We start from the raw sequence: 13,514 nt of genomic DNA, 5'->3' as shown, positions 1-13,514 counted from the left end.
TATTAGTCAACAGATATTTGTTGAGCACCTACTTCGTGCGAGACTTCATTTTAAATGTTGGAATGGCTAAGTATATGTAGCAAGCAGAAATTTCTTGTGGAAGGAACATACATTCTAGTTTGGGTACACTGACAATGCATGAAATAAGTAAAGTCCATGAATCATGAGCTCCAGTGGCCTCTAGATTGTAAGTCCTTTTCCAAGCTTTCTTTCAGTGGACTTTGTTCAGGTTCATCTAAAGAAGCAGTGCTTATAGCAGGTTCACTCTTTAAAGACTTGGAATCAAAATGACTCCTTAAGCCATGACCCACATAATGGATGTTGTCTTATCAGGTAGCAGGCAAGAAAACACTAATTTCATTGTCTGTCACCACTTGAGCTCTTGGGTGTCCAGGTGTGCTATCAGACAGCACTAATGTTTTGAAAGGTATCTTTTTGTGTGAGCAGGAAGTCTTACCCTTGGGCTTGAAATAGTTACTAAATCCTAAACAGTTGTTATCATTCAGGCTTTGTTGTTCCATTTGTAGGCACAGGTAGGTAGATTTCGCTTCGTTTCTGAGTGCTGCAAGGTGTCCGAATGCTAAATAAGCCCTGGCTTCAGTGTTAAAGTCAAGAGGTCCAATAGCCTCTAACAAGAGCATCTGCCTGTGCCTCGCAGCTTTGGAGCCAGGCACTGCCTTCTCTCCAGCCATGAAAGTCCTCCTCCTACAGAAGGGTGCCTTGTGAGACACTGGAAGTGTGTTATATAAGTGCTGCTCATTCTTCTCACCTAGGTCTGGACAACTTAACGCGGCTTCTACCCCAGCACTTGCTGCTTGTATTGGTTGGTGGCTTCTTTTTCCACGACAAGATGCCCAACAGAAACAACTGAAGGAAGGAAAGATTTTATTTGGCTCACAGCTTCAGAGGGTTCAATTCGTGGTCACATGGCCTCATGGGCTTGGGGATGTGGGAGTCTACGATGGAGGAGAACTGCTTACTCCAGGCTGGTGGTGAAGCAAAACAAGACAAAGCAGCTGGGGATACTGTACACAGGAAACTCCCCCCACCCCAGCGAAACATCATTCTCCAACTAGGCCTCCCTCCTAAAGTGTCTATAGCCCCCGAAATAGCATTACCAGCTAGAGTCCATGCATTAAAAAACGAGCTCATGGGTGCATTTCCCATTCAACCTGAATTTTCTCACTGATTTCAGGGAGACAGCTTTTTCCCTCACAAATTACCTTCGTCAGCTTCACACTTGGCCTTCTGCAGCTTGTCACATACATCTACCTTATTTACTATTTAAAAAAACAATCTTAAAAATAATAATAACATATTTATTTGGGAGAGGTGGCATGTGCCTGCAACAGTATGCATATGCATAAGACAACTTGTGGGAGTTGACTCTGACTTGTACGAGGTGAGCTCCAGGTATAGCAAGTTCCTGTACCCACTAAGCCATCTTGCTGGCTTTCTGCCTTTAATTGAAGAAAACTGAGTCCTTGCTCTGGATGAAGTAAGTTTTGGCTTAAAGGAATGTAGTGGTTGCCTTGGTCTTTTGTCAAGACCATTCGAACATTCATATCATCTGTGTGCTCACTGGCATGTGACTTTAAGTTTCTTTTGAGTACTTCTCCTTTGCATTCACAGGTTGGCTGTTTGACTCAAGAGGCCAACCTTTAGGCTATTCTCAGTTTTTGATATGCCTCTCTGATTAACCTTAACCATTTCTACCTGTTGATCTGAAGCCAGTCCCATGGCCCTCTTTCACCAATTGGGTACAAGAGAGATCCAGGTCTCAACTGTAGGGCTGCTAGTTGTCAAATCTCAGTCACTGCTCTGGAGAACAAGAGGTGTTAAAGAAGATGAGTGGTTTGAACACACACTTGCCAACTACATGTACCACCCTGTGGGGTGACTGTGTCCTTCTCCTAAACAACTGCAGTAGTAACATGTTCTAGTTCAGATCATCAAAACATGACAATACTGAGAATGTTTAAAATATGTTGTGGCCTGCCAAAATGTTACAGAGCTTTGAACACTTGCTGTTGAAACAAGGGCACAAACTTGCTCAATTACAGGGTGGCCAACAGACTCCAATTTTTAAAGCCTACAATAAAATACAATAATCAAACACACTCACAAAACAGGTGAAATGGCTGATAATCCAGAGGGTGGCTTGGAGCAAGCTGAGGTGGAGTAAACAATAAAGAGAAATCAAGGAACTGTGGGTATTTGAAGATGCCTCTGGCAGATGGAATGCCTGGTAACAATGAGAAAAGAGCCAAAGGTACCTTTAGGACTTTATTCCTAGGATTGGGGTATGTGGAGGTGCAAGTAATTGGAAAATGTTGGGACTGGAGGAGGAGCAAATGAAGAGAAGGCTGAGGGCTTGAGCCAGCCCTTTATATGTGGGCTATCCATAGGCATGCCCGTGGTCCAGAAGAATGGCCTGCATGTGATATCAGCATGGCAGTCTCAGGCTATATGATCTACAGGGGTGTTAGGTAGCTCAGGAAAGAGCCTCAGGCTGGGACTTTCCAGCATGAGCTAGTCAGAGTGGTAGGCAGGGAGACACAAGCACACATTGGATGTTTGTCCAGCCAGGGAAAGGTAAGAGGGCATTTCTGGCCACCTTGCAACATGTGGTTGGGTGAATGGTGAGGAGAGGCTGACTAGAGTTGGGTAATGGGAGGCCATGGGGAGCCCTACCATGCCTGTTAAACCCTGTTCTCCCCCACTGATTACAAACAAACTGCAGAAAACGTGGAGCCCAACTTGAAGATTTTGAAAAGTATGTAAAAGATTGTAGAAGGGACATACCACCTTGGGGCTCCGCAGGGACTGTATCCCATTGTTCTGTTTTCTAATTGAGGAGTGTTTTGGTTTTTTACTTTTCTCAATGCTAGGGACAATTCCCAGTGGTTGACCATGTGATTCAGGTAGCTAAAACTCCAGTCGTAGCTTCTGAGTCTTTCTGGCAAGGGGAACCTAATTCTTGTCAAGTAGCACCACTCTCTAATAACCAAGCATCCAAATACATGAGCTTATGGGGCCATTCCTGTTCAAACCACCACACACATGATAGAAGAAAACTGACATGTTGTACTCTGACCTACACACACACACACACACACACACACACACACACACACACCGGCCTACATAGGCCCAAAGGTAGTGAGAGTTTGATTTCTTTAAAACCCCAGTTATGTGACTATGTTTTATTTTAATCCCAGGCATGGGATATGGAGCTGCTTCAGTTTGTCCATAGCCATCAACTATAATTGTCTCCTGCATTAGCAGGGGCATGATCTTTACAGCAGCAGATAGTTTAATTCGGGAGACTCTTGAATGGTTATAAATGACAGAGTCCAGAGAGGATCAGGGGGGGCTTTGAAGAGGAAGAAGGCTGCTGCTCCTGGTTGCTGTTGTTGCAGTTTGATGAGAAGAAGTTGGAGATATCCTAACAAGGAAGATTGGACTTGCCTCAAGGAACCAAATGACCCTAACCAGCAGAAAGTAGTTTAAAACGACCTATGCCCCTTTCCCCTCTAACCTTCTTTCTCTCCTACCAAGTTTTGAGGGGATTGGAAGGGATTAAGGTAGATAAGGACTGGAAGGGAAGTAGAGATATAAGAACCCAAATAAAATAGCTTAAATAAATACAGCTACACCCAGACATACAAATAAATACATATAAGAAATATAAAAGAACCTCAAACAGAGTGAAGATAAATATTGAGCCAGAGACAATATTTGAAGGCATAGTGACCAGAAGTATAATAAAGCTGGTGAAAAGGCAAAAAATTTTGGATTTAAAATGATGACCTAACACTAAGCCCAACAAATTAAAAGATTCTGTGCCTAGATATATCATTATTAAACTACACAAGATTGACATTAATTTTTAAAGTTTCTATAGGAAGCTGGGCATGGTGACACACACCTTCCCACCCTTGGGTAGTAGAGGCAGGAGGATCAAGGATTCAATGTAGGTCATCCTCAAATGCATAATGAGTTTGGAGCTTTAGTGGGCTGCATGAGACACTGAATCTAAAGCCAAAAACAAAATACCTCCTCATAGAAAGATATAAATGGCACATGTGGGAAAACAATTGAAAATAATCATGGAGTTCTCATCAGTAGCCATCCTACTGGATGTTCACCTTAAACTATTGAAAGTGAAACCCAAATTGTGAATCCAGAACTCTCTACCCAGCAAAAACACACTTCGAGAGATGCAAATAACATTTTCTTGTCAAAGAGTATCACATCTCAAGAACCATAAAGAAATCATTCTAAAGGATGATAGCAAATAGAAGTTGGATCTTATTTAACTCATTAAACCACATAGAATTATTTAGACCCAAAACTATAGCACTCTTTGACAGTACTTTGGATCACCTAACACAAAGGATATTTGGGGAAGGGTCAAGAAATGTACATAGCTAGAAGTTTCTACACTCTATGAACACTGTATAGACCTGGAGGTTTAAGTATATTCTAATTGCAACAACTACTACCATCCACAAAAAACAAAGAGATATAATGGAATACCAATAGACAAAGTGGAATGTTAAACATATGTGGTTTTGAATAAGAATGCCCCTCTAGGCTCATGTTTTGAAACCATTGGTCCCCAGTATGGCCTTGTTGGAGGAAGAATGTCAATACAGGCTTCCGTCTCCAGTAGCTCTCTCACTGTTCTTCTGTTTGAAAAAGTGAGCTCTCAGCTTCCTGCTCCAGCCCTCACACTCCCTCTTGCTCTCATCCTTCTGGAACTGTAAGCCAAAATAAGCCTTTTTCCCTTAAGTTACTTTGGTCATGGTATTTTATCACAGCCACAGAAAAGTAACTACAGTGTTTAAATAATACAAGGGAACAAACTTGGGAATGAAGTAAATATCTTGAATGATTATTTCTCCTGTAAGTACATATGCTACACCTTACTGTATTAGTTCCATTGCATCACTGTGAAACAACAACAAAAACTGACAGAAACAAGGAAGGACTTCTTTTTGAACATGGTTTTAAAGCTTTCAGTCTGCCATGTCAGGGCATTTATCATCATGGAAGAGCAGTTGTCATCACAGCAGAGGTCCGCAGAGACGGGATGCTAGTGTTTGGCTCTCTGCTCTAAAGAGAAAGGAAGGTGTCCAGTAGTTCCTCAGGATAAGGGAGTAGTGAAGGGGTTCAGGAGAAAGAGGGGTACTTTGCCCCCTTTGAGGCTGCAGTCAAGAATCCATCTGCCCAGGCTGACTTTGGCATGTATGTGACAGAGTCTTGGCTTGAAGCAGGTCTTGGGTTCTTCCATGAAGGAACAAAGGAACTAGGGAAGGAGTGAGGGGCAGGGGTTAGACTGTAGAAAAATAAATAAGGATAATATGATCACAGATTCTGAGATTTCTGATAAGCACTGATGAAATCAGTATTCAATTTTGAAAGCAGAGCAAGATAAATAATAAAACTTGGGTGAATTTGGTCTAAACACATTATATGCACATATGAATGATAAATATTTAAAAATATGATTGAAACTGTCTTTTCACCTAATTCTGTCTCTGGAGAGGATTAGCCAGCCTCCTAGATTGCAGTTTTACATTTTCTTTGATGTCTTAAAAATAGCTGTATTGTGTATGCACATTTATAAATTTTATCTTTATTTTTTGAGTGTTATGAGAGTATATTGTCTGTTCTTTTACAAATCACCTATATGCATATTTTCAATATTTACCCATGTTGTATTCTTGAATTTTTCACTCCCCTATAATCATCAATTGTAAACATTAAACAACCCTTTCATCGGAAAGCAGGCACGTGTTGACTCCACATTGCTTCCTATTATGAAAAATGGTTGTCATGAATATTTTTCATGTTTTCTGAGAGATCGTGTGAGAGATTCTCTTGGGAGGTGTTTTTTCAAACATGATAGTAAGTCATGAAGATCAGTTTAGAGGATGGTAGCAGCAGCATTTCAAAAGCAAAGGTGGTTTAGGAGTGTGGGAAGGCTCCAGGTTTCAACTCGACTTGCATTTGGCCAAAAGACACTTGTCCACCCCGGGTGTGTGGCCCCTCAGTGGAAAGCCACACTGAGGGTGCTGTGGGCGTCAGGGAATGAGGTCCTATCCGCAGACCTCACAGACGTTACCATGGCAGAACTGGAGTCTAGACGATCAGACACTGCAGCTGAGGTTGCTGGCTCCAACAGCTGCTTGCCAAGAGGATGGATGTGTGATCTGAGCGTCTGGGCACTGTCGCAAGCTGAGACAGGTTCTCAAAAGTGAAGAAAAACCATGGGTGGAAAATGGAAGTCAAATGAGAGAGACTCACAGGCTCATAAGAAGTCCCAGTACGCTCTACGCCAGGAAAGCCACTTCGCGAATCACAAGGGTAAGGAAACAGAGCGGCAAGGCAAATCCTTACAGGAAGGGTGTAAAAGATGTAAAAAACTAGAAAATGTCAGCGTATGTCACATATGGGACGAGTACATGCTGTTTTATTAGGCCAGTTTCACATGCAAGCATGCTGAGCGCCTGCACTGGGTCCAGTTGTGGAGGTGATGGACAGGTTTGGGGTGCAGCTGTGAGCATTGTTTTTCTGGGTGACTCTACTGGCGCTCTTCCGGCCATCTATCCACGCGCAGCAGGAGATCCATTGACTGTTGCCCACCTCGTTGGTTCGCAATGGTGTCCCTCCAGGTGGTGCTCATTTTAAAACTCACGTTTTCTTTTTCTTATTAATGCAAGCGTTCCTGCTGTTCACCTTTGGCTGGTTATCCAGATTACAAATTCTTAGTCCCAGTTTGCAGCTTGTTTTCCCCACCTATGATGTCTTCTGACGGATAGAATTTCTTGGCCTTAATGTCATTAAAATCCATTTTTTTTTTTTCTTTATGGGATTACATCGCTTTTAAAAATGTGTTAAATGTTTTTTTTTTTTTATTATTATTACAAAGACCCAGGACATTTTTATCTATTGCATTATTGTAGTTTGGCCTTTCTGATGGAAACAGACTTGTGTGTGTATGTGTGATATGATATCTAATTTCTCTCTCTCCCTCTTTCTTTCTGATGTGGAATTTCAACATAGCTCATTGAATCATCTGTTCATTCCTTAACGCTTCAATGTGAACTGTTTCATGGAGCTTACTGGTGTGCATGCATGCATGTGTGTGCATATTGCTAGGTCTTGAACCCAGGCCTGGTGCATGCTAGGCAAGTGAGATACACTGAGCTGTATCTCCAGCCTTTCATGCGTCCTTTTCCCCTGCCTTTTCTGGTTGTTCTGTGTGGAGTTGAGAAGAAGGTATACCTTTTATTTTAATTCTAAAATGACATCTGTATGTTTATTGTATGTGTGCACATATGCACTCAAGCGCATCATTATGTGTGTGGAGGTCAGAGAACAGCTTTTGGGAGTCAATTCTCTCCTACCATGTGGGTCCTGGAGTTTGACTCTAATTCTCAGGCTTGGAATCAAGGGCCTTCACCTGTTGAGCTGTCTTGAAGCCCAGAGGCATGCTGACTATTATCAGTGTGCAAAGTCCTTATACCTACCCTATACATCATGTTTTATCACCTACATTGCTTAGGTCACCATTCTTATTTTTGCCACTTTCAGTTGATTTGTACTGAGAATGGCAACTGAAAATAAAATCCACTATGAATTTGATGCCTTTTTCTCATCTCTTATAATTTTGTGCTTTGTAACAGTGATTGATGGTTTATTTGCAGCACAGATCCTCACAACCTCTGTTGTCAAGGCTTTGAGAATTATGTATTTTTTGGCCACGTATAACATTTTTATAGGCTGAAATTCTGCTTGGGTGTCATAATCTCAACATTAGCTGTCTTATTTTAATTACTTGTCCTTTGGTCTAGACCTTTGGAGTCACTATGTTTTAGGTGTTATATATAGCATATATAAAGGGTCAACTTTTGAACCAAATTGAAAATCCCCCTTTTTAGTGTGTTAATTTGTCCCATCACATTTATTGATACAATTAGTATATTTAAGCACAACTCAATCATGTTATCTCATGTTGCAATTGTTTTATTTTGTGTTTGTTGTGTTTCTGCACACATTTTCCATTATGGTTGAGATTTTAATTTCTGATGTAAGAAAGACTTTTGGGGGGAGCTGAAGATGGCTCAGTGGTTAAGAGCACTGGCTACTCTTCCAAAGTACCTGGGTTTGATTCCCAGCACCCATGGCCCACAACCATTTGTGATTCCAGGCCCAGGAGACCTTACGCCCTCTTCTGGCCCCCTTACACACCAACCAGGCACATAGGAGGCACACATGCATACACACATACATACACGCAGGCAAAACACACACAAAATAAAATCAGAATTTAAAAATGACTTCAGTTCTGCTCTAGTGGATGGCCTTTGTACTTCAACCTTTTTTTTACTGCCTCTGCTTTCCATTTTCTCACTTAACGATTTACTACTTTGTAAGTCCCTCCCTCCCTCCTTTCTTCCCTTCCTATTTTCTGATTGAATTCTGCCATGTCACCCAGGCTGGCTTCAAACTCATAACCCTCCCTGCCTCCTCATCCTCAGTGCTAGAGTTACAGGTACACATAGACATTTCTTGCTTTTGTTTGCCAGTGTCTAATATTTGGCTAATTATTAGTCTAATTATTGACTTCTTCCTATCACTTATGTAATAATCAACTTATTCAACTACTATCTGCACTCGTATTTATGTGCTGTGACGACAAAACATACCATGCTGTCCTTAGGTGTGCATTTGAATACACTGAGCTTCCAGGGCTGCAGCCTTTGGCCCTCAGGGCATTGTGAGGATGGCAGCATGAGCATAGGTGGTGCATTTCACGTTTGTTGGTTGTTGGCTGTTGCAGCTTCTGTTTTCTGTTTCAAAATGTCTTTATTTTATGTGTGTAGGTGTTTTGCTTGCACGTGTGTGTGCACCACATGCATGCCTGACGTCCAAATGGAAGTCAGAAGAGGGCATCGGATCGCCTGGAACTGAGCTATGGATGGTTGTGTGAGCCGTGATGTGGGTGCTGGGAACTGATGCAAGGTCCTCTGAGAGAGCAACAGGACTCTCAGCCACTGGCCCATCTCCCCAGCCTCTGTGGACTGGAACTTGAAGGAGCACGGCAGGCTCATCCTCCCCTCCTCCCCCCTTCATTTGCTGGTCTAGCATCTCTGCATTTCTGGGAAGTGTTGCTTCCAATTGCAGTCTTTTCTGTGTTACTCTTAGACAAAAATCTAAGTCTTTTGCTTAGAGTCCTTGCTACTTGGCTCCTCTCATCTTTGGCCTAGGGGCCCTGGGGATTATTTTCCTCTGTTTCTAATGATATTTACCTTAAAAATTTACTTTATATCTAACAAGTCTAAAAGCTTTAACTAGGCTATGTTTATTTCAGCATGTGCAGTCAGGTTTTATTTAATGAGGAACATTCTCTGTGTCATGAGTATAGCCTGGAAGAAACTGCACGTGGTCAGTTTTTAAAATATCAGTATATATGCCACACTTGATTTTGTTATCTGTGTCAACATTTTTTTTTTTACTTTTAAGATTTATTTTATTTTTAATGTGTGTAGTACAGTGCTCCCAGGAGCCAAAAGAAGATGTCAGATCTCTTGGAGCTGCAGTTATGGACAGTTGTAAGTCTCCATACATGGGTCTAGGGCTCAAATTCTGGTCTGGTGAAAGAGCAGTACACACTCCTAATTCCTGAGCCATCTCTTCAGCCCCCATTTCAACATTTTCTTATCTGTTAATTTCTTGTTCTTGTTCTTGACTGTTGTCTGTTGGGAACAAAGCCCTGGGACCCTTCCTAAGGGCCTGACCTGCCAGATAAGCACCGGGCGCCAGCAGGCCATAGCTTCTTACAACCCATTGTTCCCAAAACTGTTTGTTTTGGGACACATCCGTGACCACCGATGTGACCACCGATGTTATCTTCGGGCCTTGTAACTCTTTAACCCACCTTCTTAGCCTTGGGAACTTCCCACCAAGGGTCTTGGTATTTTTCCACTACTACTTCCCTTTCTCGCCCCTCTCCCCTGCCCTGCCAAAACCACGTTTTAAAAGAAACACCAAAGTTCAATAAAGGGGACACTTGACCAGCAACCGTCTGCTTGTGTCCTTTTGTCTTTCCTGTATCCAGAGCTTTTCTAGGCATCAACAGTCATTTTCAGCACTGTCACCCTTGGAAGGAGTTTTTTCATCACTAGGTTTTTATTTTGATTTTCTTTTGCAAGGAGTCTTGCCATTTTTAACTCATAGTCCTCCCACCTAAGTCTCCCCAGTGCTGGACTTGCAAGCATGTTGTGCTATGCTGGCTCAATTGTTTTTTTGAGACAGGGTCTCTCTGTATGGCCTTGGCTGTCCTGAACTCACTCTGTATACAAGGCTGGCCTTGAACTCACAGAGATCTTCCTGCCTCTGCCTCCCAGAGTGCTGGAATAATAGGTGTGGACTGTAAGTAAATCTTAAACCCCTGTGTCTTAGTTACTTTTCCATTGCACTGATAAAACATCATGACGAAGACAACGCCCAAAAGAAAGAGTTTAATTGGGCTTATGGTTCCAGAGGGTTAGAATCTATGATGGCAGAGTGAAGGCATGGTGACAGACATCTAGAGCAGTGGCTGAGAGCTCACATTCTGATTCACAAAGAGGCAGAAGAGGGCACACTGGGAACAGTGTGAGTCTTTTGAAACCTCAAAGCCCACCCCCAGTGATACATTCCCTCCTCCAAAGCCACACGTCCTGCAACATGGCCACATCTCTTAATCCTTCCCAAGCAGTTCCACCAACTGGGCACCAAGTATTCAGACAGATGAGCCTATGAGGGCCATCTTCATTTGAATCACCACAACCACCTTGCTTTCTTTGTCTCCTCTTCCATGCTCACTTCCCCAGTCTCCTCACAAAGGCTGGGGCTGGGAACTGAGTTATAGCTTTCATAGACATTGCTGTTTATTTTTCTACATTCAGATTGTTTGAAATCTGTGGCCCATTGTCTTTAATTTCTGCAGCTCACATAGAATATTTTATTTGTCCTTCACTGTTTGATGAACCTTGTATAGGGGTTCAGCTGTGGATGGCCACTACTGTCTTGGTCTTCTGGGCATCCACTCTTTTGAGGACTAATTTCTATCTTCTTGTTCTCCAAGTTGGACTTATAAGTAATTTTTCATATTTTATCACAAATCCCTTTTCCAGCTGAAACTGCCATTTTTACTTAAGGTATGTTTTTTGTTTGTTTGTTTTTGTTTTGTTTTTTTGTTTTCTTTTTGGAGGCTTCCATCTTAACCATTTACATTGCCTTTTTCAGGGAAATACTGCCTCAGGGATCCTTGTCCATCTTATAAGTTTCCTCATGGCTCATGAGTCTTATTTTTGCTTACTGCTTTAAAAAAAAAAGTCTCCAATCTCTTTACCCTCTCGGTACCCTTTCTGTAAACTTTCTTTAATACTTCCAAAGGTTTGATGATGGTCACTTATCAGGCCCAGGACTCACTCCCATGGGCTATTTTCTATCACAATCATCTTCATTGTCACTGGGCGTCATTAACTTCATCAGAAAGGAACATTAAAAAAAGCAGAAGGGGTGGGGAGGGGGCTGTGACTGAGCTACCTGTTCTGAGCTGTTCAGTGACGTTGTGGTCCACAAATATCTTTGTAACTTGAAGGCAGAAACCAGACAAAGGCAGGCTGGGTGGCGGTGGTAACCTTCAGGAGCCCCAGCCAGGTCGCAACCTCGGGTGCAGGATGAGGAAGACTTGGTAGAGTATGCTGATAATGATTTCGCCGTGTTTGAGGATGTCATGGAAGATGCTGTTACAGAATCTCCTCTGCGGGGGATAACCTCGGAAGATGATGAAGACAAAACCACAGTAGAGTTGGAAGGGCAGGATGAAAACCAAGAAGGAGATTTTGAAGATGCAGATACCCAGGAGGGAGCCATATGATGATGAAGAATTTGAGGGTTATGAAGACAAACCAGATACCTTTTCCAGTAAAAATAAAGATTCAATAACAATTGTTGATGTCCCTGCACACCTCCAGAACAGTTGGGAGAGTTATTACCTAGAAATTTTGATGGTGACCGGTCTGCTGGCCTATATCATGAACTACATTGTTGGGAAGAATAAAAACAGACGACTTGCTCAGGCCTGGTTTAATTCTCACAGAGAGCGTTTGGAGAGCAATTTTACCTTGGTGGGGGATGATGGAACTAACAAAGGAGCCACAAGCACAGGGAAGCTGAATCAGGAGAATGAGCACATCTATAACCTGTTGTGGTCGAGTGTGCTGTGAAGGCATGCTCATCCAGCTGAGGTTCCTTAAGAGACAAGACTTGCTTAATGGCCTGGCCTGGATGATGAGGCCAGTGAGTGATCAAGTGCAAATGAAAGTAACCATGAATGATGAAACATGGACACATATGTGTTTGCTGTTGGCATTCACAAAGCTTTGGTGCAACTGCAGAAAGAGATGCAGGATCTGAGTGAGTTTTGTAGTGATAAACCTAAGTCTGGAAAAAGTATGGCCTGCTAGACTCTTTGGCCATTCTGTCAGAAATGGGAAAAGTCGCAGAAGGAATGATGGACACAAAGATGGTTCACTTTCTTACACACTATGCTGACAAGATTGAATCTGTTCATTTTTCAGACCAATTCTCTGATCCAAAGATTATGCAAGAGGAAGGTCAGCCTTTAAGGTTGCCTGACACTAAGAGGTCACTACTGTTTACATTTAATGTGCCTGGCTCAGGTAATATGTACCCAAAGGATATGGAAGCTTTGCTACCTCTGATGAACATGGTGATTTATTCTATCGATAAAGCCAAAAAGTTCCAACTCAACAGAGAGTAAACAAAAAGCATATAAGAACCATGCCTGAGTGGAAGAGAACTTTTTGAAGCTGACACGTGCAGAGACAGGAGGCTGCACAGTCCCAGTGTGAGGAGAAGAGCCGAGAAGGAGTGGATCATGAACGAGGAGGACCCTGAGAAGCAGCGCAGGCTGGAGGAAGCTGCTTTGAGGATAGAACAAAAGAAGTCAGAGAAGAAGCAAATGAAAATGGAACAAATCAAAGTGAAAGCCATGTAAAGCCATCCCAGAGGTCTTGGTCCTTGCCACCTGAAAAGCACGAGTCCATTTCTCCCCTTGAAGTTCACATATTTCTAGTGACTGAGAAATCCTTATTTCATCCTCTCCTTTCCTGTTGGTTTGGAGTTCTGCAGCGGTTCTAGATACATTGGAAGGGTTCTTTCAGTTATCTCCTTGCAGATAATCAAGTTATTTTGATTATAAGAGGAATGGTTACAAAGTATGTGTCGTCTTAAAATATTTTTAAATTGTAACCTGAATCGTCAATGCTTTACTCTGATGCTTGAAGAACGATCATGAAATTTCTAGATAGGTTGTTGCTTTTGGTTTAAACTGGGAAATTGAAATAACTGCGGAGACTGACTCTAAACCAATATTTCAAAAATATCTATTGGAATTGCACAATAAACATTGCTTGTTTTCTGTGTCC

At 42.2% G+C, this 13,514-nt stretch overlaps 1 pseudogene; it reads left to right on the top strand.

Moving 5' to 3' along the window:
* Positions 1-6,278: 6,278 nt before the first annotated feature.
* On the top strand, positions 6,279-13,233 carry LOC129684459 (PAT complex subunit CCDC47-like; annotated as a pseudogene).
* The last annotated feature ends 281 nt before the right edge of the window (positions 13,234-13,514 follow it).

The sequence above is a fragment of the Psammomys obesus genome, unplaced genomic scaffold, assembly GCF_907164565.1.
Source record: "Psammomys obesus unplaced genomic scaffold, mPsaObe1.curated_primary_1811, whole genome shotgun sequence".
Classification (NCBI taxonomy): Eukaryota; Metazoa; Chordata; class Mammalia; order Rodentia; family Muridae; genus Psammomys; species Psammomys obesus.
This window is presented reverse-complemented; position numbering and strand designations above follow the sequence as displayed.